The 26,699-nt window shown below is 58.0% G+C and overlaps 1 long non-coding RNA gene across 1 annotated transcript in view; it reads right to left on the bottom strand.

The window, feature by feature from the left end:
• The window catches only part of LOC119099171 (uncharacterized), a 35,970-nt gene extending 9,482 nt beyond the window's left edge, over nt 1-26,488 (bottom strand). Inside the window, exons 1-2 of the long non-coding RNA XR_005094318.1 lie at nt 26,285-26,488; nt 23,985-24,009 (exon numbers count right to left, since the gene is read on the bottom strand). This is a non-coding gene — a long non-coding RNA (uncharacterized LOC119099171). The remainder of the gene's footprint in view (nt 1-23,984; nt 24,010-26,284) is intronic.
• Between the last annotated feature and the right edge of the window lie 211 nt (nt 26,489-26,699).

The raw sequence follows: 26,699 nt of genomic DNA, 5'->3' as shown, positions 1-26,699 counted from the left end.
GGCCGACACGGCGGCCACGTCGCCTCACCTGCGGCCACCGGCGGCGACGTCGCCGGCGTCCCGGAGCCGTGCCAACACCCAGCGCCGGTCGCGGCATCGACAGGACACGGCCACGGCCGCCGGGGTCACCGCCCCCCGACGACCACCAATCGCAGGTAAACGAACGGCAGCAAACGGACGCTGTTTCGGCTTCGCACCTAGGCGAGAAACGCGCCGGCGGCGTGCAAATCGGAAGCGTCGGCCGCGGTTACAGCCTCCTGCAGCGTCGCAGCCGAATTAGCGCCGGATTTATTAAGGTTATCTCATTCCTATTCCGATACTTTATTCTTCAGATTCTTATTAGGTAAGACTTTGCAGATTAGGACGAACACGGGATCATGAATACAGAAACCGGCCAGGCGCGTGGATCAGTCCGTCCACCCGAGATGACGAAGGTGCCCCTCAACTCCTACCGCTTACTCATTTGCACATCGAAAGCCGCGCCCGAGCACGATAAAAAGCGCGTCAACACATGCCCGACCACGCACCGAGCCCCCAGCCCCGCCGCCGAGCGCGGCGGTCGCGCGGGCCGCCTCGGTGCGGCGCGTGGCGGTACCCCCAGCGCCATCTGTGGACGCGCCGCTGCAAACACCGGAGCCAGAGGCCGCCGTAGAGGGGAGGCTGAGAGGCGGCGGGCCCGCCCGGCCGTGCGGGCGGCACCGCCGACGGAGGGTGGAGTCGCCACGGCTGCACGCGCGCCACGCCACGGACAGGCGCCGCGGGCGGGCAGGTTGCAGCTGGAACAATGGAGGTCGGTGGCGGCCCAGGCGACGGAAGGCACTACGTGACCCCAGGGAGGCACCACAGCGCGGGTCGCTGCGTGACCCAAGGACCGCACCGCAGCGCAGGCCGCCGTGCGACGGGCAGGCAGCAAGGCGACAGGTGCACAGCACGGAATGGACAAGCAGCAGCGGCCGACAGCAGTCATCGTTTATTGATGTGACATGCGGACGCAGTCACCCGTAATGGCTGCCATCATGTGATGACTGATGAGCGATGCGAGCGAATGTTTGAACGATGTGGAAACTGAAAAGGTTTTGTGTAGGATCTCGATCAGAGCGAAATCAATTGGAGGGCCCACGCTGACTACGTAAAGGGATGGTGAGATGGTGAGATGGTGAGATGGTGAGATACGGGTGGGAAGGCTTCGTTTTTCGGAGCCAGCCCGGACATGCGACGTCAGGCGTTCGGACTCCCAAGTGATCGCGGGAGGAACGGGCAACGTAAGTTCTCCCAAGGTGAAGGTGGGTGTTGATGGGGTGGGGTGGGGTGGGGTGGGGTGGGGTGGTGGAGTGGAGTGGAGTGGAGTGGAGTGAGGTGAGGTGAGGTGAGGTGAGGTGAGGTGAGTGAGTGAGTGAGGTTGAAGTGAGGTGAGGTGGGGTGAGGTGGAGTGGGGTAGGGCGGGGTGGGGGATAATCATTTTTGTGCGACTTCTTTCCGGTTAACGCCGAACAGGGCCAACGCCCCTGTTCAGAGAGTTGGGAGCTCAGTTCATCCCACGCCATCCCTACCGGTGCCGGTCCGGGTCCTTGCACCACTGAACGGTCAGATGGGAAGAGAGGATGGCCCGGCCAGCCACTCACCGCAATGCACGCTGCAGCGGCACGTCACCGTAAGCGGTGCACGGGACCCGTATCCGACTCCGGCCGGACACGCCCTCCACCTGCACCGAGCAGCCATTGGCCTCCTGTCAAGCTGGCTGCCCGGTGACAGCCAATGTAATAAACAAAGATGGTGGTCGGCACCAGACTGGTCTGAGCTGGGAACAGCCGCCCCGACGGCCTTTGCGCACCACTCAGCCATGCATTTACCACGCGTTTCGAGCCAAACATAATCGAGCGACACACCCGGCGGGCTCGAAGGGCTGGCGGGTCAAGGGCCGCGCGCTTAATTACAACGTGCAGGTGGCTCAAGCGAAACAACCTCTCCCACAACTTGTGGAGACGCCGCCTGCGCGCCGCCGCCCTGCGGGGAGACAGGCTCTAATACAGACTGGGCTGATAAGTCCCGAACAACACCGCCAGGTGGCCGATGACTAACGCCTCACAGATTACAGCGGCGGCGAAATGAAACTGAAAGCCATGTATCCGCCCGGGCAATATTTAATGCCACAGGACGTGCACAAATTGCACGTGCTCATCGCCTGTCTACTGAAAAAGAATCGCCGCCGTAGTGGTAGAATCCAGGCGCTTAGTGAGCGTAATAAGACCCGCCCGTGGCGCGTGCGTTGCAAGTACAGCCGCCGCGTAGGCCGCATTGTAACCGGCGGCGTGTGGTGCGCACACTCCATCAACGGCGCAGAAAACGAACATGGTCTCATGGTCATCAACATGGTCATCAGCCGCGCTCTGGGTCGGGCCGCCACCAACCGTCTGTTTGCTGGTGGGGAGGGGAGGACAAGACGGCGTGCTCACGCACACACACACGCAGTTCCGGCCGGGTGGGGCGGCCTTACGCACCACGACGGTCCCAGTCAACAGAGGAGCACCGCTGACCGCGCGCTCGGCCCGCCAGAGCCATGGATCACGCCCGCCCGCCGACGGCTACTTTTCCAATGCACACAAATCATTCCGTATTCCGGAGTGCCACGCAGAACCATGAGCCACCTCAGGTATGTCCGATTGCGCCAGAAACTGCCTCCCAATGAATCAGAGGCAGGCCGTGTTACGCGAATGTCGCGAGCCTGCGGCGTGGGTAAAACAGGGCCAGCCGTGGCCGCAGGCTGCCCGACCACGGCTGCACGCAGTCCACTGCGGTGGCGGGCCTTCCGCGCGGCAGTACACGGACGTGCCGCCCGCGCCACGTGAGACCCGCGGCCGCCAGAGGAGGTCCTCTCTGCTGGCCGGCGAGACCCGCGGCCGCCAGAGGAGGTCCTCTCTGCTGGCCGGCGAGACCCGCGGCCGCCAGAGGAGATCCTCTGCTGGCCGGCGAGATCTGTGGCCGCCGGAGGAGGTCCCCTGCTGGCCGGCGAGATCCCCAGGCCGCCAGAGGAGGTCCTCTGCTGGCCGGCGAGACCCGCAGCCACCAGGGGAGGTCCCCTGCTGTTCGGCGAGACCCGCGGCAGCCGGGGGAAGTCCCCTGCTGGCCGGCGAGACCCGCGGCCGCCAGAGGAGGTCCTCTCTGCTGGCCGGCGGCACCCGCGGCCGCCGGAGGAGGTCCTCTGCTGACCGGTGAGATCGGCACCGCAGGAATCGCCAGTCAGCTCGGCGGGTTGCTGGCCGAGGCCGCCCTCCCCCGCGTGCCGGAGCTCGGCCGCCCAGCTGCGGCTAAGCCTGGCTGCGGCCTCGCGGTCGCGCCCGCCCGTTTAGCCTGGCCTGCGATCCGATTCGGCTCCGGAGGGCCGCCCCGGTCAGCACAGCGTGCACAGTCACACACCTGGCCCGGCCAGCCAGCCGGGTGGCCAGCCCGCGAGGAAGCCGGGACGAGCGGACGGTGCGGCGCGGCGGACGGTGGCTCGGTCGTACCGCCGGCGCGCGGCCAGAGCACGGCCCGGCGCGGCGCCAGTCCCAGGGCGGCCGGCACGAAAAAGACGGCGCCGCCGCCCTGACTTGTGTCGGCAGCGACGAGCAGCAAAAACAAACATCGATTCTGGGAGCCCGGGCCTGGTGGCAAGTCCACAAACAGAGCGTCGCGAGAGAAGGCCCAGCCGGCGGGCCGACGGTGCGTCGCGGCCGACACCTCCCCGCCCCAGTCACCCCCTCCCCCTACCGCCACAGCCCCCCCCCCATCCCCCCCCCCCCCTCCTTGCCGCCGCCTACCTTCTCCTTACGGCCACAGGTAACCCCTTTTCCTGCCGCTGCCTCCTCCTCCCCTTACCGCCGCAGCCACCCCTCCCCCTTCCCTGCTGTTGCCCCCCCCCCCCCCTCCCCTTACGGTCACAGCCAACCCCCCTTTCCTGTCGCTGCATCCCCTCCCCCTACAGCCGCAGCCACCCCTTGCCTCCCCCTCCCCCTCCCCTTACGGTCACAGCCACCCCACCCCCCCCCCCCTCCCTTCCGTTGCCTCCCCTTACGGCCAGTCACCCCCTCCCCCTTCCCGTCACTACCTCTCCTCCCATAAGGCCAGCCCGGCACTGCCGGTCGGTGCGCCCGCCTCGCAGGCTGCAGCTGGCGAGCACCACCCTTTTGCGCCCCCGACAACGCCGTCACCCGCAGCTGGACCCGCCCGCCGTCCGCCCCTGCAACGTCCGGCAGCGCCGCCGCCTCCCAGTCCAGTCCCATCACGTGCGAGCCAGAACCGCCGGCCGCGCCGCCGACGCCGAGGCGAACATCAGTCGCTATTAGCACGGCGCTGCGGTCTTTGTGACCAGCCGGCAGAGTAAAAACACTCATAAACCAGCGGCTGAAGAGCCGCTGACCACGCGAGCTGGCCTCGCGGCCGGCCCGTGCGTCAGCAAGCCGGACGTCCTCAGGCGGCGCATGCGTGGGAGCCGAGGAGGGGGGGGGGGGGGGGAGGCGCTAGTGCGCCATTCGTAACGGCTGACCCGCTGACCTGCGCCGGCCGCGGCCGGGCGCCGGCCCGGCTGACTTACTGTCGGACGATCCGGCCGCCGCGCGCGGGTCCGCTGCGGTCGCACAGGTGGCGGCGGCACGCTACACGCACGCTCGACGCTGCCGCCGCGGGCGCCGCCGCGGTAATGCCGCCACTCAGCGGTACGCCCCGGCCAGCCGGCGAGGTCGCGGCGACGCGGCCGCCAGGGGTGTCCGACCCCGCCTGGGCGGTGGCCGCGCGCGCCGGCCGACCGCACGGGGGCGGCGGGAAGAGGCGACCGCCGGGCGGGCGGTGGACGACACGAGAAGCGGCGGGATGCGCCGTCACGCAGGCCGGCCGCCCGCGCCGGCCGCCGGGGCCGGCGGGTCGGGCGCCCCTGCACGCGGAGGCTGCAGCCGGCGGGCGGCGGGGCGCAGGGGTGGAGTGGCACGCCGTCCGCCGCCGACAGGCAGGTAAGCCGCCCGCACCGCCGCCGTCGCACGCACGCCCCTCCCGACACGTATTGGCGCCGCGACACCTGACCGACAGCCGATCCGAGTCGCGAGCGAACGGCGGCGCGGACCGCAGCGGACGGCGCGAGCGGCGTTCGGGGTGCGGGGCTGACGGCGCACGGGGGAGGGCCCGGCGTCGCGCGGCCAGGTGTGGGTGTCGCCGCCGCCGGCCAAGGCTGACGCGCCGGGCGGCACTGGCTCGCCGCCGATTTATGGCTGGACGCAGGGGGCGCGGCCCTGACCTTCGCGCGCCGCCGTAGGCCAGAGCCGCGCGCCGCACCACGGCGGAGCCATAGGCAGAGGCGCGATCGGAACAACAGCTGCGCCGCGGACGCGGACGCGGGCGCGGCGGGGCGGCGGCGGACGCGACGGGGCAGCGGAGGGCCTCGCCGGGCGGCGGGAGACCGCCGGCGCCCGGCGAGGCGCGCCGCCGGACGCCCGGCTCATCAAGTCGCCGCACGCGCCGCCGCCGGCCGACCGGGCAACAATGACGGCGGCGCCGAGCGCGGCGCCCTCCGCCGGAGCGGATCCACCGACGGCGCTCGGATTAATCTCCGCTCCCCGGCGGCGCCCATGGATTCCGTCTTCTGCCACCGGCCGGCCGTGCCGGAATGCGAATCGCCGTCTGGCGGCCCAGCTCTGGGCCGCGCCGCACGGGCCTTTGACGCCGCCGAGGCCCGGTGCACCGATCGACAATGAAAGCACGTCCCGAACGGCGGGGCTAAACGGAACCAGTGTATCTCCAGTGCAGGCACGTCGGCGACACAGCGGCGCGGCGCACAAAAACGCTGCGCCGTGACGTCCGGCACGCCGTGTGCACAATACAGACCTCAGGCGGAGCTCCCTCCGACAGGCGGCCGCGCACAAAACCGCCCACCGCTGAACGCCGGCGTCCGAGAGTCGGCCGTCCACGGCTGCACAGAATGATGCGCGTTGCGTCAGTCGACATTCCGCGCCGAGAGAGGCGGAGCCCGCTGTTAACCGCGCGGCATCAACCGGTCGCTGCACTTGAATGGCTGTACCGGCGCTTGATTACAACCCGCTTTATTTCAGAGCCTCGATACGCACCACTGAGGCTTACGGAGCGCGAGAAATCAGCGGCAACACAGACAGCTGCCACGGCGGTCGCCTTCCAGCGAGCGCTCGGACACGCGGACATGCCACGGGTGCCGCTCCGCGCGCCGGTCCCTCACGGCGTGTCGCGAGTCAGCGCGCCGCGCCCACCGGACTGGTGCACTGTGCCAGTCCGATGGGCGCCGCGTGCAGATGGCGGCCAGCGCGGCCACGAGCGGCGCTCAAGAATCGGGGCCGCTCAGAATGGCGCGGCGAAACACCGGGTAACCAGGATCGCTGCTCGCTCGTGAGCCGATGTTTCGGGCTGTCTCCACAGCGTGTCGCTACACTGCGGCGAAGGACCCGCGAGATCTGAGACGTGCGGACAATATTCTCGGTCGATAAACACTAATAAAACATTTCGACCGCCAGCTTTTCGCGTCTTCGAGCATCAGACAAACACCTTGACGCAAAATGGTCGAAACCCGACGAAAAGTTAAATTTTGAGTGCACGATGGGGCGCTTCCCAGATGTGCGGTCTGGGCCCCATACAGTTCCCCCGGCCAAAAAGCCCACTCATCGGACAGCTGTCGTCCGGCCGGCGCCATGGTCCGCCGCGCGCCCTCCTCGGCCCGGCCCGGCCGTCCCGCGCCCCGCATGCCGGGGCAGACCGCACGCGACCCGCGGCCTCAGCGCGGCGCGAGCCGGCCGGCGGCTTGGCGGTGCGCCCGCGCCCCGTGACCGTCCCGCCGGCAGCCTGTTCTTCTCTGGAGCGGGCCGGCCAGACAGGTCGCCTCAGCACCTCTCAGCGCAGTTTGGCACCAGGCGACGGCGCACCTGGCGGCGACGGCCGGCCAGCAGGCGCAGCCGGCCGGGCGCTCCCCTCCCCACCCGCTCCCCTCCGCGGTGCCGACAGCGGCCACGCGCTGGCACACAGATCAACGCCGGCTAAAAGCGTGCCGCCGGCACCGCATCAACAGCGCGGAGCCAGTCAACACATTAGCCTGCCGCCGGCCGACCGGAAGCGCCAGGTGACCTCTCACGCAAGCACGGGACGACGGCCACAGGGCCGTTCGCGGGCATCGGCGTCAGAGAGCGCCTCCAGGACGTCAGAGAGCGCCTCAGAGGATCCTCCGCAACCAGCGGCGATCGAGCGGGCCGGCGCGCTGGCCCCGACCCGGCGGCCCTCGGAGCGCCGGCCGTGGCCGGACGAGTCCGGAGCGCGGCGCTGAGCTGGATGGCCGGCGACGCGCCCCCACGGCCGGCCGGTCAACAAATCGATACGGCGCCAGCCACCGGTCGCAGCTCAGCCGGTCGCGCCGACGGCACGCCAACGTCAATCTCACGGGCCGGAGAGGATGCCAATCACGCGCCGCGGAGGATGTCGGTCTGCCAGGCCGGAGGGATGTCAGTCTCACGGACCGGAGAGGATGTCAATCTCACGGGCCGGAGAGGATGTCAGTCTCACGGACCGGAGAGGATGTCAATCTCACGGGCTGGAGAGGATGTCAATCTCACGGGCTGGAGAGGATGCCAATCTCACGGGCCGGAGAGGATGTCAATCCCACGCGCCGCAGAGAATGTCAGTCTCACGGGCCGGAGAGGATGTCAATCTCACGGGCCGTAGAGGATGTCAATCTCACGGACAGGAGAGTATGTCAATCTCACGGACAAGAGAGGATGCCAGCCTCACGGACAAAAGAGGATGCCGATCTCACAGACCGGGAAGGATGCCAATCTCACGCACCGGAGAGGATGCCAATCTCACGGACAGGAGAGGATGCCGATCTCGCGGGACGTAGAGGATGTCAATCTCACGAGTCGGAAAGGATGTCATTCTCAGGGGCCGGAGATGGTGCCAATCTCACGGGCCGGAGAGGATGTCAATCTCACGGGTTGGAGAGGATGCCAGTCTCGCGGAGCGATCAGGGTGTCAATCTCACGGCTCGAAGAGGATGTCAATCTCGTTCAGTCCGGTGGGACACGTGACAGGCATGTTAGTACGGTGGGCCATGTGACAGGCATACCAGCCTGGTGGGCCATGTTGTGACATACATGTCAGTATGATAGGTCATGTAACAGGCATGTCGGTATGATGGACCATGTGAGAGGCATGCCAGTATGATGGGTCATGTGACAGGCATGTCAGTATGATGGGTCATGTGAGACACAAGTCTGCATGATGGGTCATGTAACAGGCATGGCAGTGTAGCGGGTAATGTGAGAGGCATGTCAGTATGGTGGGCCATGTAACAGGCATGTCAGTTTGGTGGTCCACGTGAGAGGCATGCCAGTATCATGGGCCATGGGACAGGCACGTCAGCATGGTAGGCCATGGGACAGGCATGTCAGTTCGGTGGCCCATGTGAGTGGCATGTCAGTATGATGCGTCATGTGACAGGAATGTCAGTACAATGGGTCATGTGAGCGGTATGCCAGTCTAGCGGGTCACGTGAGCGGTATGCCAGTCTAGCGGGTCATGTGAGAGGCATGCCACCCGTCCAGTCATCAGTTGGACCGCATGGGGCACAGAACAGGCGTTTCCATAGTGAGCAGGATGCCCGCGTGACCCGCCGTGCAATCACCGACCCACATCCGGTAAGCACCGACAAAGATCGCTGGCCAGCGACGTTCGGTCTTTTACCCGCCCTCCCCCCTCCCCCCCCCCCCCCTCCACCCATCCGCGTGCCGAGAGGCACCAGACTCTCCGGTGGTTCGCCGCCCAGCCGACCGGTCGAGGCATTGGCATGTCACTCCAGCCGGCGATGTATTTCAGGCCAGCGGAGCGGCCCCCCGGGTGCCGGCCCCGCGACCACAGCGATCCGCGCGGTCACCCCGAGGCCGGCGCCGGGCAGTCGACACCGAGGGCACCATCCCTCTCGTTTATAGGTAGGTGCTGAGCATTAGCGATTACGCTGCATCGGCGCCGCAAGAGCCGTTTGACACATTATGACATGCGTTCGAAAGAAGGCGTTCCAAGAGACAGTCGCGTAGTTCGCTATCACTGTCATAACTTGCTGCTGTTGATCTGCGCAGACAGTTACCGTTGTACAACGCTGTCCTATGCTATATCCGCCACTAGTTCAATGCCCAGTGACTTCTTGCGTTGCCAAAAGTGTATTTAATTTCATGTACTTCCAGATTAATTCAACAGTGGTCAGGGGTGTATCAACCAATCGCAGACAATTTAGAGCAAGACCTCGTTTTTGAGCGAGTAGATTCAGATCAGCGCGGCGATTCCAGGCCCAAGCCGAAGTGCTCGGGGAGGTGTGCTGCAAGGGCATGCGCCGTAGCGTCCGACCGAGCGGGACACACCACTCACACCACCGCAGCGTCCGAGCACGGGAAGCGAGCAGACCGGTCGAGATAAGGGGGCAGGCGGAAGCTGGCGCCGCCGACAGAGCCATCTAGCGCTGCCCGCTGCCAGCTCCCTGTCGCCGCGGTCGTCTCCAGGCCGCCCGACCTCAGCGTCGAGACGTGTCGCACGAGGAAGCGGCTGAGCGTGCTGCTTTGATGTTCGGGGAAGAGGGCGGGTGTTAAGGTGCTGGTGGCTCACACCAGCGGATCTCGGCTAACATCTCCGAAGCTGCAGGCGTGGCCCGTGGCTTGGTCCCTAGCATCTATTGATAAGCAATGACAGAGCACGCAGTTCCATAGTGCCACTTTTCCAATGACGTCTAATGATCATTGATCACTGCCTGCTTTGTATTTTATGGATATGTGTTCACCAGCAACGTTACAGCAGTGAGGTCCGACAGTGAGTGAGGGCCTTTCTGGACCCGGTTCAGACCATCAGGACCATTGTCAGTTGACGCAGAACAGCCGCGTCCACACTGCGTCAAAACTGAGTCGAAAAGCTTACGTCGCTTAGCACAACAAATTGCACAACACATTGCAATGCCACGAAAAGTTCATGTAGCAAAATAAGCTCCCCAAACTCTAGGTAGGTCGGGATTTACGCTTACCAGCATGCCGTCCAGTACCAATGGCCTGGATTCAAGCACGGTTACCGGCAGACCAGTGTCATCGGCAAATGGTTCCAACAGAAAAGGCCAAATCACGCCCAGTTCCCTTTCGACTGAACGCTCGTCGCATGTTGCAGGGACCCCGGCAGCGCAGGGACCTATTCTACTGGGCGCAACCTATTCCCGATGCCACGCACGTGCCTGCCAACGCCCACAGCGCGGCGGCGGCTCGAGTTTCGGCGCTGGCTCCCGCGCCCCGGCAAAAACGCGTCGCCACGTATCCACAGTTAGAGCAATGCCGTTTAGCGCCGGCGGCCGTTTGACTTGGACCTTGCCCAAGGATACAGGTCGTTCGCGAACGAGGGCACAATGGAGGTGGGCTGCCAGAGCGTGGCGCGCTTCGCGCCACTGCCGTCCAGACAGCGTCACGAGCGGTGACATTGTCAGCACCCGCGGCTCGGCACCCAGCTGCCGGCCGCGTCACCGCCAACCGGCCGCCACGGCGAGGGTACGGCAGGGGACCGGGGAGCCCACACGAATCGATATATTATTAATGATGATCACACTGTTACTGTCGTTATTTTGTAACCGGCGCCCGGATCTGTCCACAAACATTTCCGGACGTAATTGCCATCGTACTAGCTGTTGCAGTGAAAATATACCTCGTTAGTAAAGTTGCCTTCATGGTGGCGGCCGGGGCGTAAGTTATCATTGGAGCCACTCAAAGAACAATTCAACCATCACCACCAACAATTATCGCCACTGTCGCCAGTGCCTAAATATCAATTACCAACCCCATCGGATTTGTAATTTGCATGCGAGTTACATTCGACAACACAACGGTAAACATAATAAGCCAGAAAAAGAAAGACGGGAGCCCCGACGGTCCGTGCATGAAGCACAAAAGTCTCGCACAATCGAACAAAACCTACGTGATGAATCAGTTAACCGAACAAAACTACGCGCAGATACTGTGCGACACTGGTGCGATTCCAGCAGCAGTCTGCACATGAGGCGTTCGCACCTTCACACCTCGTCGGTAAATCGTCACTGCAGCTCATCGTCCCGCCACTGCGGCTGAACAGCTGCGCCAGCGGTGGCTGAGCCAGAAGCGCGGCTCCGCTGCCAGCTCCGCCAGCGGGCATCAGACCCCACACCCCGGCCGCCGCTCGGCAAGGTCCGTTTGGCGTCCCCGGTCGCTGGGTGCCCCGCTCCACAATCCAGACCAGCGGTTCGAGCAGTGCTGCACAGGAAGGTCGACGATAATCCGACGCACGGCGCGGCGCCCCGTCCGACCTCGCGGCCGGCCGGCGCGGCGCTCTCCGGCGTGACTTGGCCGGGGGCGCACGTCGCCCGGCGCCGAGGGCGCAGCGGGCCGCGCCGCCGCCGCGGCACGGCACGGCGGAGCACGGCACGGCACAGCACGCGGCTGCGGGGCTCGTACCGTCACGTGACCGCAAGGTCACGGGACTTCTGGGAGATTGCGCTCGCGGGGCGGAAATGGTCGCGTGCGCACCGGCGCCGAGCACAGCACGGCCGGCGGCAGCGGCCGGGCCGGCTCGCCGCCCGGGGCGGACCGTCGAGCCGGACAATGCGACGCGACGCTGGTGGTGCCGCAGCGTTCGACGCACGGCCCCGGCACACACAATGGCTCGTTTGCGCTACGAGTACCCGCCTGGGGTCGTTGGGCTAACGGCCGAACAATCGGTTAATGGCACTCGCCGATGGGGCCGTGTTTTGATGGCTATTTTACCGCGTGGCAATCGGTGTAACCAGCGTCGCAGCCATCGGGCATTGCGAGAGTAAACTATGCCAAGCAAGTGCGGAGATTGTTACAGTGCGTAACCATCCATGAAACCAGGAGCTCATAACATTTCTAAATTACATCGAACACAAAATGCGCAAGTTCAGGTCATATCGAAAGAAAAATGGTCATCGGCATCTTCGGCATGCAACGCCGGATTTGCTGCGGATAACCCACCCAATCAGAATTGACACATGAGCTTAGTCAGGCGCCCAGAACAATCAAAGTCGACAGACGACGGAGCGACGTGCTTCCATCGACACAGCGCGCGTCACTTCAGCGCGCGCCCCTGCTGCATCAGTCAAACCGCACAGCGCCGACGCCGCCCGGGCGCCGTCAATCCGTCACGGGACGGAATGACGCAGATCGCCGGCCGGTCGTCCGTCAGAGGGCGCCCGCCGCCGGCGAGGCGGCCGGCCGGACACCGGCGCCGGACGGGGCGGCCGGCTCGGGGCTTAACGACACCGATTGGCCAGGCGTGCGACCTGACCGTAACACACCCGGCACTCCATCCCACACCGCTGGATGGAGGGAGGCGTGGAGGCTATCGCCCGGGGCGGTCCGCTCCGCTCCGTGCCTGGACAGGCTGCTAAGGCGCACCGAATCGGTCGGCAGCACAACATAAGCGTCGTCTTGTTGTTAATTGGTGTTTTCGGGCGCGTCGACCGCACTGGTCATTTTGCGCCCATAACAATAACACAAACGTCGTCGCGCTCTGCAAAAAACATCATCATTGCTCACGACTATCGACGTTCGGTACCCACTCATAAATCAACAACCATATTCGATACCGGTAGCGAGAGGCCGATCCAACTACAATGTACCATTGAGTTGAGCAATGGCACCAAGGGAAACGATGTTTTGCTGTTTGAGCCAGCGGTGTAAGCAGGGTCTCACTCAAAGCCCCTGCGGGTGGGCAGGGACAAACAGTCGAGTCTGGTATTCGAAGGAGCGAAACTCTAAAGAGCTCCAACAGTTACGCAACCACTGAAGCAGATGGTGACAACCTCACTTTTGGTGCAGTACGAAACTCTGATACATCCAAAACAACTCCACTTAAGACATTCACTTAAGTTTCCAGGGACTCATCACTGAAGGAATCCCCATAGCATGGCCGTGCCTTGTTGTTATTTGACATACACGGCACGAACCCCGCGACAGGTTTCTGAGAGCAGCTGTTTTCTTACCTGCTTCAAGGATCTTCCGGTCCTCACGCTAGACGTGGGACCTTCTCAAACACGAGCATCTGCGGCACAACTTTATGCGGGCTGATGGCATGGCTTGCAAATCAAGGAACCCTCCCCTAGCCCGAGAAGACTCCTAACCATGCTCCTGGGGCCAAGCCCTTTGTAAATTGAGAAGCCCGTTCCAGACTTGTGATGCTTGCTCTGGGGGCTCCCGGGCCCGTTTGATTAGCTAGACCGGTAGCCCCCACACTCGGTGTATCTAATTTGGACGATGTATGGCGCCCCACGGGCACGTTATGCCGTCATAAGGTGTTCACCATCAAGCCAGCCGGGCTGGGGCTCGATGCTCGCCTCCTTCAGGGGAGCAGCTATGGCCCCCTGGCGGCCAACGCACACGACACTGCTGTTTAGACTTAAACCCGGCAGTCGAGCTATCGAGAGAACAAACTGAACAGAAACGACGACCGACGCTGGATACAGGAGTCTCCGAAATAGATCTAGCGGTGTATTCACTGTTCAAACAGAACAGGGGCGTCACAATGAATGTTTGTGCCGAAGCTGGCAGCCCTACATATACACTAGGCGCCATCAGAACTGATAAACGAGCAAACACTTCTGAACGCATGCCGAGCAGGATGAAGGAACCATCCTTAACATTTACACCTCACGACAAGCAACAGTAACAGATGTTCGAAACCCAACGAATCCAAAATCGCTTCGCGCCATCTGCTTACGGCAGCATGGAAGTCACAGTATACCACACACCATCAGCCGGTCCAATGCCATCTATCGGACAAAGCTAACTAATTTGATTCCAGCCACGCCGCCTTCCGGTCACAGTCTACGCACGGACAGAATTACCCTCGTGTTAGTAAGCAGAGAACAATCACTTCGCAACCGTCCACTCACAGGGCCAAAATGCGTTCCAACGTTCCAACACAAGACACACCGCCTCCTTGAACACCCAACATTGGCTTGTAATGACGAAAAGCTCACGAGCGAGACATGAACCTGCGCTGGGCTACGCGCCGAGCCCGAGCGGGCTACGACCCTGGGGGCGCTGGGCCCCGAGCGGTAACAATGTCGCCCACAGCCCTCCGCGGTGCGGGTGGGGGGGGGGGGATGGGCGCCCGCAGCCCGCAGCGCCGCCGCCAGGACGCCGCCCCCTCTGACCCCGTTCGCCGGGTCGCCGGCCGCTGCGGGCGCCCTGGCCGGGGCGGGTCAGGCGGGGTCAGCGGCGTACGTGCCGGCGCAGGGGCGCACGTCCGTCGCTCCGCCCGACAGGTACCCGCCCGCCGGTCTGTAAAGCGATCCGGCGGCACCGGGCGCCGCCCCCGTCCCAGCCGCGCCGCTCCGCCCGCCGACGCACCCACGCAAAACACGCCTCGACGCGTGCGGGCGCCCCGGCGGTCGGCGACGGAGTACACCACCGCGCCGCCACCGCCGCCGCCGCCGCCTCGTGCAGATGCATTCCGTCACGCGCCGGCTGCAGCCTGCAGCGGCCGGCAATGGCGTCTGGGAGCGGCCGGCCGCCGGCCGGCCGACCGCCAGGTGCGTGAGGCGCGCAACAGGCGTCCGTGCTCCAGGTGCCGGCGGGATGCCGCCCGGTCGATACGGCCGCCCGTCGCCACACAAAGAGCCGGTGGCCGCGCTGGATCGACCGCGCCCGCGCCGCCGCCGCCTCCGCCGCCGCCGACCCGGCGTGCGCGGGCCGCCGCCGGCGGCTGCGGGCCGGGTGGCCGGGCGCGCGCCCGATGCGGCGGCAACCTGTTGAGCGGCGGCGGCGGCGGCGAGACAGCTGGGCTCAGGTGGGCCGGCGCACGCGGCCAGCCATGAGGACCCACGTCGCTCCAGCCGAATTCGCGAGGTTTCGCAGCCCGCAGCACCAACGCAAACTGGCCGCACAGACCGGACTGATATATCTGTGGTGATCACGGGGCGAAACTCCATAACATTCGTGTTAGGGAGGGGGGGGGGGGGGGGGCAAAACACTGTTTTTAGCCATCGCGCAGGCCTTGAGCTGCTTCTAAGACGTCTTCATTCCCTTTAGGATGGATGGAGCCTCCGATCGAGGGTAATACAAACACTGTGAGGGAAGACACGTAGATAAATAAAACCAATATCGAGATCATCAAAGCCTCACCACGCAGGTGCTGGGTCGTGACAATGTCGGTCAGAGTGAGGACATCTGAATCGATTCGAGCGCTGCTCGATCGTCACTGGACCGAGCTTCCACGTTGCATCCGTATAATACGATTTATTATAATCCTTAATGCCCTTAGTGCTGGCTGGCCCTTACTGGCCCGCGTGCTGGTCCTTACGAGCGCTAGCTGTGTCACCTGATTCCAAACATACCAGCGCAGCGCACAGGGATCAGAATAATGAGCGTCGTACCGTGACCGAATATCCCCACCCAGCCGACGCTAACGAGTCGGGCTGCGGCCGTGCCACACGTCGGCCGAGCGAGCCGCGACCACCCAGCGAGCCGAGTCCAGCCATGCCGACGCCGGCCGGCCGGCCGCGGCGGGCGCTCCGGTGTCATGGCCCGGAGCCCCAGCCGGGTGCGCCCGCTCTCCGGCGTGTGCCCCAGCGTCGCACCGTGACCGGTCGTCAATAGCCGGGCAGCGGTCGATGGCGGTGCGTCGGCCGGCCGGGCCCGCCGCCGCCCGCTCTCCGGCCCCCGCCCGGCCCCGGCGCGGCCCGCTCACGCAAATGGAGCCGATCCGCGCCGAGGCGATTACGGCCGGCTGAGCCGCCGCTGCCGTCGTCGACAAGCAGGTCATCAACGGCGGCTCACATCCGGCCACGGTCGAGCGGAGCGCGACGCCGCCGACGCCGCCGACACCGCCGCGGTCCACGCGACAGCCGGGCGGGCGACGAGCGGAGATTTGACAGCTGACGGCGCTGTGTTGGCGGCGTGTTCGGATCGCGCGGCTGAGTCACTGTCCAGACAAGGCAACGCCGAAACGGCAACAGCAGGCAAACAGAGCCAAAGCCGAGGGGTTAGCCCAGGACGCACCGATGTTATCCTACTGGGCGGCGAATGCTCATTATCACGGCTAATTCCCGCCAAAGAAAATAGCAATCGCGAGGAGAAACAAATTAGGCGTACATCCCAAACATTTCGGAAATCAAACGAAACACATCAAGGGGCGCCGGGAGATCGCGCAGCATCAGTGAACCGTCGCCGGCGCTGCTGCTGTCAGCTCTAGGCCACTCGAGCGCGGTGCGGGACCGGCATGAACGAGTCGGCCCCAGTCCTCCCACCTGCTCGAGCTCCGCCGCCTCGGGAGGTAGAGTCTGCCGCGCGGCCGCAAGATTCGCCTAGCGCGAGCTATAAGCACCGGGGCGCAGCCAAGCCGGGGCTGCCGCCTCGCTACAGGCGGCGACAGCGTGGCATGCACTGTGTCTGCCTCGACTATCATTCTAATTGTGTGATTGTGTCCGCACGTTAGTTCGCTGTAACAGTGATGAATCGCTCTACACGACGCTTCATTCAGGCTGTCAGAGCGCCTAAATGCTTCTGATAATGACTTCAGCACGCGACGAGCGCTTCGGACCGAAGCAGCCCCTCCCCTACGAGCACAGCCGGGCTCCTCCTCCTGCGAACACAGCCCAGCCCCTTTTCCCGTCAGCACAGCGCAGTCCTCCCTCCTGCGGGTACAGCCCAGGCCGTCGGTCTGCGGACGCCGCGCAGGTGTGAGGCCGACACCCGTGTGTACAATGCCTTACAATATGCCTGAAGACACAGTATGCAGGTGTGCGATCAAAAAAGATGTCGACGAGTGTTGGGCATTACACGCCACCCCTGCAGCTGCGGCACATTTTACACAACCGCGATAGAACGCCGACTGCGTCGTCTTCAAGGACTACGCGCTGTCAGTTTGCTGTTCACGTATGACGCAGGTGATCAGCAGTGGTTTTCTGGCTCTTTACACACAGCCTTTTTGACAAATTAAGCAACATTCACGAAGCAACACAGTATCATCGTATTTTGTATCAGCATACGCATCGGTATTGTTATGGCATGGTATCATACACGCATGGGCGCCACATGACCAATGACCTTAGTGCGCGATTATCTCTACCATGGTAAAAAAAAACACACGAGTGAAACCACGCATACATGGTCGTCACACACCGATTGCAATTTTGTGAGGCCAAGAGGCGGCAATGAACTGCTCTACGTAACAATCCTGGCATCAGCCATAAATGTAGATATGGACCGTGATCCACATTTGCATTCACGACCAGCTCTGGCGCTTCTAGTGAGCCACTGCCAGCTTCTTAACACCTCCCGCTCCCTGACTAGCAGCTTCAGTCGCCCCTCGCTCGCGCGCAGTTTGCAACGCCTCCCCATTCTCGCGCGTCCCTGTCGCCTCCTCTCAGTCTTGTCCAGCACTTCGACTATGAATGTTTCTTTTCCACTCCAACCATTCCCGACTCCCATGTTTCTCCTCCCGCGCACCTGTTCCTCTCCGCTTTCCGTAGTTTCTCTCCACTCCTGTCCGATCCCGGCCGCCCACATCTAACCTGCCCGGCCCTCGCTCCCCTCCCGCTCCGCGCGAGCCCGGGGCGGCGCACTATTGATGTTCGCCGAGGCGGAGTTTACGGCCGGAGACAAAGACAGCACGCGGAGGGGGAGGGGAGGGGGGGGGGGCAGCCCCCGTCCGACGCAGGCGGCGGGCCCCGCGGCACGTGCCGGCGGGGCGGGTGAACACGCCGGCACAGCGCGCGGACAAGACAGCGTTTAGCGACGCTGCGTGGTGGCCCGCGTTCTCGCGGCGTTATGGGGCTAAATTCCGGAGCGAATATTATATCTGGAGAAAAAACCCTCAAACATGAAGATGTAATGGCGAGAATGTTCTTTTTTAGAGCCGTGTTGCTGCGTCAACGGTTAAAGTCATTTTCCTCCATCCTTTGATCAATCTGTTTTCACTCACTGATGTAGTGTGTCGCCAACACATCTGGCAGAAACAATACGACAGAAACAAGCTGGATATATTTGGCTTCAAGCGGCCAATATGGGTACGTGCTTATGAGTGAGTCAACGATGCATTTTAAGTATACCACAAACATTTTGTATGACAACGTCCATGGCGCCATATGTTGGCAACTTGAAAAGGAATGGACTTATTGCACAAAAAAACATACTCTGTCATCGATGTAGTGATAGAAATATGGATCTTTCGTGGTCATCGTGCACTAATCATAAGTTAAATGAGCTTAAGAAAGCTTCTGTTATGGTATCAATGTTTCCTAAAAATTGTTGGGGCTCCAACAAAATAATGGTTTGGAGGCAATTCCTTCCAAGCATTGTCACAGACCCAATTATAAAAATATGAAATTAATGGAATGCCTAGGCTTCCTGAGGGTATGTAGACGACGGCTTTGTTTTACCACACATTCTGAAAAAGGGAAACGGCATTTGTGTCTTAACCACTGGGGCTGAAAGCTTCGAAATGTGGCAAAGTAGCTGTAAAAAATGAAGCAGCTCCCCATTTCTGAGGCCGCATGGTTCAAGCATCGGTATTCTTAGAAATATGGGTGAGTCAGCTACTTTATCCGCTCGACTTCCTTACTGTTATAGCGAATGGCTCAATGCTCGACTCAATGTCACGCAGAGCATTCAAAGGCTTAGGTTACTATATTGGAGCAAAACATTTTGTGTATCCACGTGAAAGGCCCAGGAAACTAAACGTCAATAGAAAATACATCACGTTTCAGGCCAACAATTAGTGTAAGTAGCCTTAAACACAAACACTTACGGTAATTTACCTTGCAAACTCATTGCCTTTTCTTCTCCCATGATTCATCGAATCCAAATGTTCTATGTTCATGGACAGAGGTGCGTCTCCACCACAAGTGGCGAGAGTGAGGCGGATGTCGTCGACCGCACGCGCACTAATTATAACCGCGGGGCAGAGTGCCGTCAACACGCCAGTGCTTACGCAAAAGGAACACAGTCAACCCTGTGCCGGTACAGCCGCACGTAAATATTTGCCTCAAAATGAAAACAGACTCTGATTTATTGCTCTTGACATCCTCCACGACACAATGGCTTTGTGCCAACATTGATCACTAAGACACAACCGCGCAGGAAAGGAATGCGTCGTCCTACGTGTGGAAAACCGGAACTGAAAAACCCACACTTTAACGACCACGTCACCATAGCGCTATAACCTTGCCTACCCTCTAACGAAACACTCATGCTCCGCCACCTACCTAATCAGCGCACGTTAACGAAACTGAGCCTTACTCGTGACCGGAATAGCCCAACCACCAGTCCGCGGGAAACGACCGCCGAATACATGCACAGGAATCGCTGGAAACTAAGGCGCTTGAGAAACTTGAGCCCCGGCTTGAAGTAGAGCACCTGAGTTTCAACCACGACCAGCGAGAGAAGCAGCGAGCGGGGCATACCCCTGGGAAGGTCAGCCACCATTACACTTACCAAACCACCTTACTTACCTTACCAAAACCACCAAAGCTGTTACCCTTATTTTGAGTATTTTTATTTTTATAAACAGCATTTCTATTTTACCATCAGCAGCGATGATGGTCTGGACCTAAGTCCGTTGGATCGGCACACAGTCAAACCAAGTGTAGTTATGCACGTTGGTCGCTATCTTGCCACAGCACACGGCACATATCAGTACAAGTAAATGTAAAAAATCGCATTTTGACCAGCTTATTTTTCTCAAACAGGAGATTCCGAGAAAATCTCTATCCCCTCTGGGCGCCGCATGACCAGTAGTCGATGCGCCCGAAACCCCTAACCGTCACTATCCCGTCTTCAGCCTAGGTCTGACGACGACGTGAAAAACCAGATTCAGACACGCGTTTAGAAGGCCATAATTAGCAATAATAATAGACTCTTACACCATAATTTTCCGAGAGCTCCCGCTCAATTAAAAAACAAGCTAATTGAAATATTCTACACATTTGCTTTTTTGCATTTACGTGCCCTAGCTCAATATATTTCCAAACAAATCAGTAAATGCTATAAAAATATGCAGGCACGAAACGGCGACGGCCACGCAACTCGTGAGCATGAATGTTCTAAGCTGTTTTAGCAGCCAAGGAGTTTACAGACCTAAAAATACAATTCACGAAATGAGAACCTTAAAAATTCGGTCCTATTTACCACAAGTTTGCATACGTTGAAAGCGTGATTTGACCAATTTACAACATCTTACCTTGCTTATAGCTTCCGGTGCGTTTGAAGCGTCGCGTGCGGGACCGGTCAGACGCTCTGTGAGATGTGGGACGAGCGACGTAGTAACAGAAGTGCACGATCACGAAGAATATATCAGAGCCCGGGCCAATGGAGCCGCATGTCTCTGGCAACACACGTGGCCTGGTCTTGTCAATGCACGGCACCGTCCTTGTTCCCGACGTGTTTTTATAAGGAAGAGAGGTTTGCAAAGCTAAATAAGCGCGCATGCCTACAAAAACACATGCCTTGCAAGTGGGCTGTAAGCTGATCGACTGGCAGACTGTGCGATTTTCATTGTCCCGGTTGCCGACGCGCATCCCATTTGGCGCCGATTTCGGAAACGGTGGCGTGGTGCGATTCCGGCTGATTACCAGCGCAAAACAGCACTAGCGTCACGCCTTGTTCAGCCGTCAATGTGATTTCAGTGATCTACAGACGGCACATTCGCGTCCTCTATGCAGTCCGTTTCACGCAGCTTCGCGCGTCATCTGCTCTAGTTGCCGGGATCCGCCATCAGTACTTTAAAACGATACAAAAACCAGCGGATCCGTAGATGGCGCTCGCGTGCGTGAGACCAGCAGAACATGCCGATTACCGCTCCTGACAACATCCGGTGTCTCTCTCCTTCATCTAACGTCGTTGGTCTCCTGTTCCCGCGACACGGGGCGGCCAGGACCCGGGTCGGTTTCCATCCGTGTTGTGTAGCTTTGTCGCGATGGAAAACAAATTCAGTTCCCATAATAGAAGAGTGACGGTAAAACTTTTCTCGTACCCAATGCTGCAAGAGAACTGCTTTTGATCAATGTCGCCATGCAACGAGTCTGAAAATCACATGCCGCAGCTTTTACAGCGTCGTATTTTTTGTTGCTGCCAGTCAAAATCGTGAATGTCGGGCCGGTCCGGCCGGGCCGGCCGGGCTGGTAACCCAACACATTGACGTCCAAGTCGCGGTGCTACGAGGTCGGCCTACCGTCTTGTTCAAAATGGATGGACAACACTCTAACTTGAGGAGAATATGACACAGTAAATCGAGTTTACTGCACCATCTTCCTGTAGGTTGCAGCGTTTTGGGCACGGCAAACTCGTCCAGGCACGGGCCACGAGCCGTGCACAGTTGTGGCTCCATGTCATGACCGGCATTTTCTTCACTTCCAGGCAGAGCTCGAGCGTAACGAGACTGATAGGGGCGCTTACAGAAGGGTGGCACTTCCAGAAGTCGCCCAACGCTTGTCTTCGACGTTTTTTTTCACGTAACGGTTGCGATTCAGAACGGAGTTCGAACTGCGCATCCTGGAATCCGATCCCACAACCCAGGCGTTACGCGAGATTTAGTGGGTTTTAATGCCGCAGCCGCTGGACAACGAAGCAGCCGAGAATGTCCAATGCGCCATCAAGCAGACGTGACAGCTCCCCACCAGTTTCCAATAGGTCGCTGAGTCGGGATGAACACCACGGTAGTGAACGGCTGGTCACCAGACGACCATACAGTCGTTCATCCCACGGCATTAGCGCCCAGCAAGGCACCGCGTCCGCCTAGGTAATGCATGTCCTCTCTGTGTAAGTTAGGCCTGGTTAGCGTGAAAGCATTGATGATGATTTGGGCTTTGGGGCGCACCGACTACGTTGGTCATATGGCGCTCATCGCGAAACCATTGACAAAACCCGACCCTATACATTTTGTTTCATATCCGGCACAAATATTCGCGGTCCTTGGTGGTTACACTTTGGAAACATAAAGCATAAATCAGTATGAAATGCATCCCTTCTGCTGGCTGTGAAAATCATGTTCAGAGCCCGTGTTCATAGCCTTCATCAAGTCTTCCGATTTGTTGGTCTGTCAGTCTCACAATTTTCTTGTGATGTCATTACTTGGTTATTACCACACGTGAATATTTCCGACCGCCCACTGCCGACCCGCTGCCTGACAATCTGGGCGACCGCACCAGTCCTGAACATCACAGCGATGCATCACTAACATGCTTTCATGCCATGTTTTCTTTTGGTGGGCAGCGTGGCTTACATTCAAACCTAAAATATCACCTACTGAAATACACCCTGATATGACTGGTATGCGTCATCAAAACAAGGGTCGTGCGTTCCCTAACTTGCAGTTTGTTGTTCTCTAGCCTCTGCTGTACGAAACCCCGCAGTTTTATTTAACGTTCTCACTTCAGGTGAGCGTACAACCTGGTACTGCCGCATTCCAATCAAAGGTTTGCCAAATTCGCGGAAGAGTCAAATTTTCACCTGCTCCGTTCTAAATGACTATACAACCGATAAAAGCATTGAACTGACATACTTGCGCGTCAATATTTCAACCACTTGTTCTGAAATTGGTAAATCACTTTTCCTTTCCCAATACGTCAGCCTGCGAAACTCGAGTGGCCCCTTCACGCACAGGCCCCACCAGACAACGAAAATCGCTCGACATCTTCGACATAATTTTCTATCAAAACACATCCAAGATTAGGCCTCACACAATCTATTACAGTATAATTACATCCTTAAACACATAAAACAAGAGTTTAGCCGCTCCCACAATACAACGATACAAATAATTACACACATCAACACAACCGATGTCATCAAGTCAAGTTACCCATCTAACGCCGAACAAGGTGCCTTATTGGTCTAAACTGTTGTCAGCATCCGACGCGGTATGGGAGCGTGCTGTGTGTGGTTTGCTCTCACATCCAACAGGCAGCAGGCGGGCGGTGGCCACACCGCAATAGCACGCCTGTCTGTGCGACCGGCCCCTCCTCGACGTTGGTCGTCCCCATGTACGTACATTTCGCACACAATTATTGTAATATTGTGCGCTCAAACTGCTTCCATCGTTAGCGCGGCAGCCTTCCACGTCGACTGATGACGGCAAAAAGATTGAAACGTTTTTTGAAGCCTTTCCACACAGACTGAATCAAGCATAGTCCAAAAACTTGATAAGCATCCGTTACCAGTTTAAACGCCGGGGACAGCTTAAGACCAAAGGAATGCCAGGAAGTGACCATCGCTCATGAGGTGATGCGTTAGGTGATGATGCTCATGATGCGCGTTTGTCCGATCCTAAATAATATCTGAAGTATATTATCGACGGTATTTCGACGAAGGAGCGAAAGGCAAGAAATGTCGGAACAGTCCAACCCAGCGCTACGAATTAAACGTTCCTGATCCTGAGAACTAATGGCTACATATTCACTTTGCCATTTGTGCCTTGGAGATGAAGTAAATAAATAAACGACGATCTGAACTTAACCTATCATATGTAATGTTTTCTTCAAGCAAACTTAGTGTAATCGACCGCGTAAAAAAACATAAAATAAAGGTTTGTTGCCTCCAACACAATCAACTGGACATACAAACACCACAGACAGGAATGGTTAAAACATGTCACACCTAGATACACGTCGTTGCGAACCTTTTTAACCAGCGTTATGCGTGATTATCGTGTTCAGAATGTGTTCCCATCATTGCAACGTAAATGCGCTAGGTCGCACAGCTGTAATTTCCGATCGCAAGTCAGCATGATTGACGAGCAGAAAATCCGTGCCTCGGAATTTTCGTATGTACATGTCGCAAATTGTGCTGGAAGCAGCCTCCGGCGCGCTTCTGATTACCTTGTCTGCGTCAAGTGCCAATGTGTGGTCCAAGCACATGGGAAGGCATGGAAATATCCAGCTGGGCACTACTGAGAAGCAGCAGATACAGAGCCCCCATGCAAGCAGACTGGTAACGTACCTTAGATCCAGACATGGGAAGAATTCTGAAAGAAAAGAGAGGGAAAGAGAGGTCAGAGGCAGACATAAGGACAACCAAGGCTAGCCGCAAAGGAAGTTCCCATAGAATCATAGGGCGCTGCAAACGATGGATGCAGGAAGATCAGACTTAACAGACAGAAGGCAGTTGAATACGTGACAGTTCCGGAACAACCAACCAGGAAACAATTGTGCATGCCAGTGTATAAACAGACAGTAGCGAAAGCAGGCTCCAGTCTTCCCAGTCAGCCAATACAAGCATAAGAGCTGGTATACATGGAACAAGTACTAGACAACAAGCAGCCAGTATATGTCAGCTGTGAAGATCCTGCATCGTGGATAGATGCAGCATCTAGCATGTGTGATGCATAGCCAAACCATCCACATCACAACCTCACAGCACACCCCTTTACTCTCTTCTGAGGCATAGACAGTACTTAGCTCAGGAGGGGTCAGATCAGGCCACAGGGGACCTTAATAATCAAGGGATTCCTGTTATTCACTACAGTGGGCTTCTTTTAATTCAGAGAAACCTTCTCTGACCAGACCCCATCTTAATGTCTCAGGCCTATTGGAGAAGCCCCAAGGGCATCAATGATTGCCAAAAATCATTATGACCATATCACCTTTGGGGAGGAAAGGGGAGAACAGCTTCAAAAATTCCCCTTGGCTGTACTGCCCACCCTCATCTTGGAGATAGCATTCCAGTTCCCACGGTTTTTACTGCATAAAGTCTCTGAGGGCCTGTCTGCCAGGTAATAATGCTGAATGGCTGGCACATCACACTGAGGTCATAAGATTGAAAACTGAAAACAATTAGTGCAAGACAAATGTGTTACTACATCAAGTGTATGGAAAACAGAGTTGTATCTGGAAGTTTTACAAACTGTAATGAGCTAATGATGTACCAATGCTGCTGCATGTAAATAATTCCCTCTTATATTTTTGATATTTTTGCAATGTGCCTTGATAAGAACAAGACATGTTAACACAGCATCAAGTCATGTCTCCCTTTATCCTGTTTTATGAGGAACAAGGCTATTACTAATGTCTTAGCTGTATGTGTAATGCTCCTCCCAAATCTGCCATCCCTCAGCAAAAATGCCTAGGAGCCATTAGCTAGCATGACACCTAAGCCTTTATACCTTTGGATGGCAGAAATGCACTTGACAACTTATGTAGTATTTCTGAGAATGTCTATCACTTAAACACATGTCATGTTCAATATAAATAAGACAAAATGTTAACCCCCTTCTTGTGCTGTCAACTCACACAGGTCTTCTAAAACTCTTACTGAATTTACTTAGAGGGAAGATTATTGTTAACCCTGGCTGTTTTGAATTGTTCCTAGCACTGTTCTTAACAGCAGCCTCAGGTTGTTCACTACCACTTATTATGAGACTTAGACCACTCGCACATTGTAGTAGTCCTGCTCATTCAATTTACACTGTCTGGAATAACCAGACACCCAGCCGGCATATTGCCGGCCGGCACACCATGGCATATTGGCTAACAGTGTTATGCCACTTCATTTTCAGATTCTTGTGGGATGCATCTCTTTCCCTCAATGACACCACTTGCATTCATGTTTTGGTGCATCTTTATTTAAACCTATTGTTATTAAAACAAATATTGTCATACACAGGAAAACCTGGCTCAATTCCTTGCCTTTAAGAGAAGTATTTTTCTATAAAACAAGAGAATGTTGTAGTTTTCATCAAGTTTTCAATGAAATGCTGTAAGGATTACTTCCATTCCCAAAAAAGTGATAAGTTAACTTGACATAATATGTACAGGCTTCCACTTATAGAAGTGAGATGCCTGTAGTATTGATATTGATATTCAGGCCTGTGCTGAAAATTCCTTGTCATTTAACACACACATACACACACACACACCACAGGATCAATAGTGCTTGCTCTTCCCTCTTCCAAAAAACAAACAACAGATAACTTTTTACTTCAATTTCTAAGTAATTGGTGCATAATGCAATTTTCCAGTTATGTGTGCAGCACATCTATAACAATCAAAATACCAAGATTCAGCACGGGACACATCCCCGCAAATGCTCAGCGGCACAAATAATGGTAGGTAGCAGCACATGATGCAGACATGTAAGTAGGTAACCATGTACCTGCAATGTGCACTTTCATGTAATAACAGCATATGCATAATTCCTACATGATGTCCAAGCTGACATAGCTTCTCCGTTTGCCTTTCAAACAGCATTAAGCACAGGAAAAACATGTCGGCGGCCTAAGGAAATGCTCAAACAACACCTACCCCATCATCGTTCTTGCTGGTGCAATGCCGTTACGTAGGTAAAGCTAGCTTGAAACCACTGATCAGGTAAGAATACCTTAACCTCAATAAACAACTCAACAGTGGTATCCTCTCTGCAACTATATACACTCCTCTACTGGCTAACAGCGGTTCCCAAACACGTGGAGTTCACAATACGCAATCAGAACCACCGCGCGCACTCACTTCCCTCACGTTCTGCAGTTGATTTGCAAACATCGTGCAGCATAGTTACCAGATAAGGATTTCTCTAGTTATGAAGACATTCTATCCTTCTCTAGCTATCTACGGACTTGAATCCGTGTGCTGCAAACGAAAATGTTGGAAACGTTGATACATGTATTGGAAGATAATCTACCAAACTGATATCAAGAGGCCACGCCACCACCAACTTTTT

Source organism: Pollicipes pollicipes, unplaced genomic scaffold, assembly GCF_011947565.3.
Source record: "Pollicipes pollicipes isolate AB1234 unplaced genomic scaffold, Ppol_2.1 Scaffold_4740;HRSCAF=5597_pilon_pilon_pilon, whole genome shotgun sequence".
In the NCBI taxonomy this organism is placed as follows: domain Eukaryota; kingdom Metazoa; phylum Arthropoda; class Thecostraca; order Pollicipedomorpha; family Pollicipedidae; genus Pollicipes; species Pollicipes pollicipes.
The sequence above is the reverse complement of the archived record's forward strand: the minus strand, read 5'-3'. Positions and strand labels throughout refer to the sequence as shown.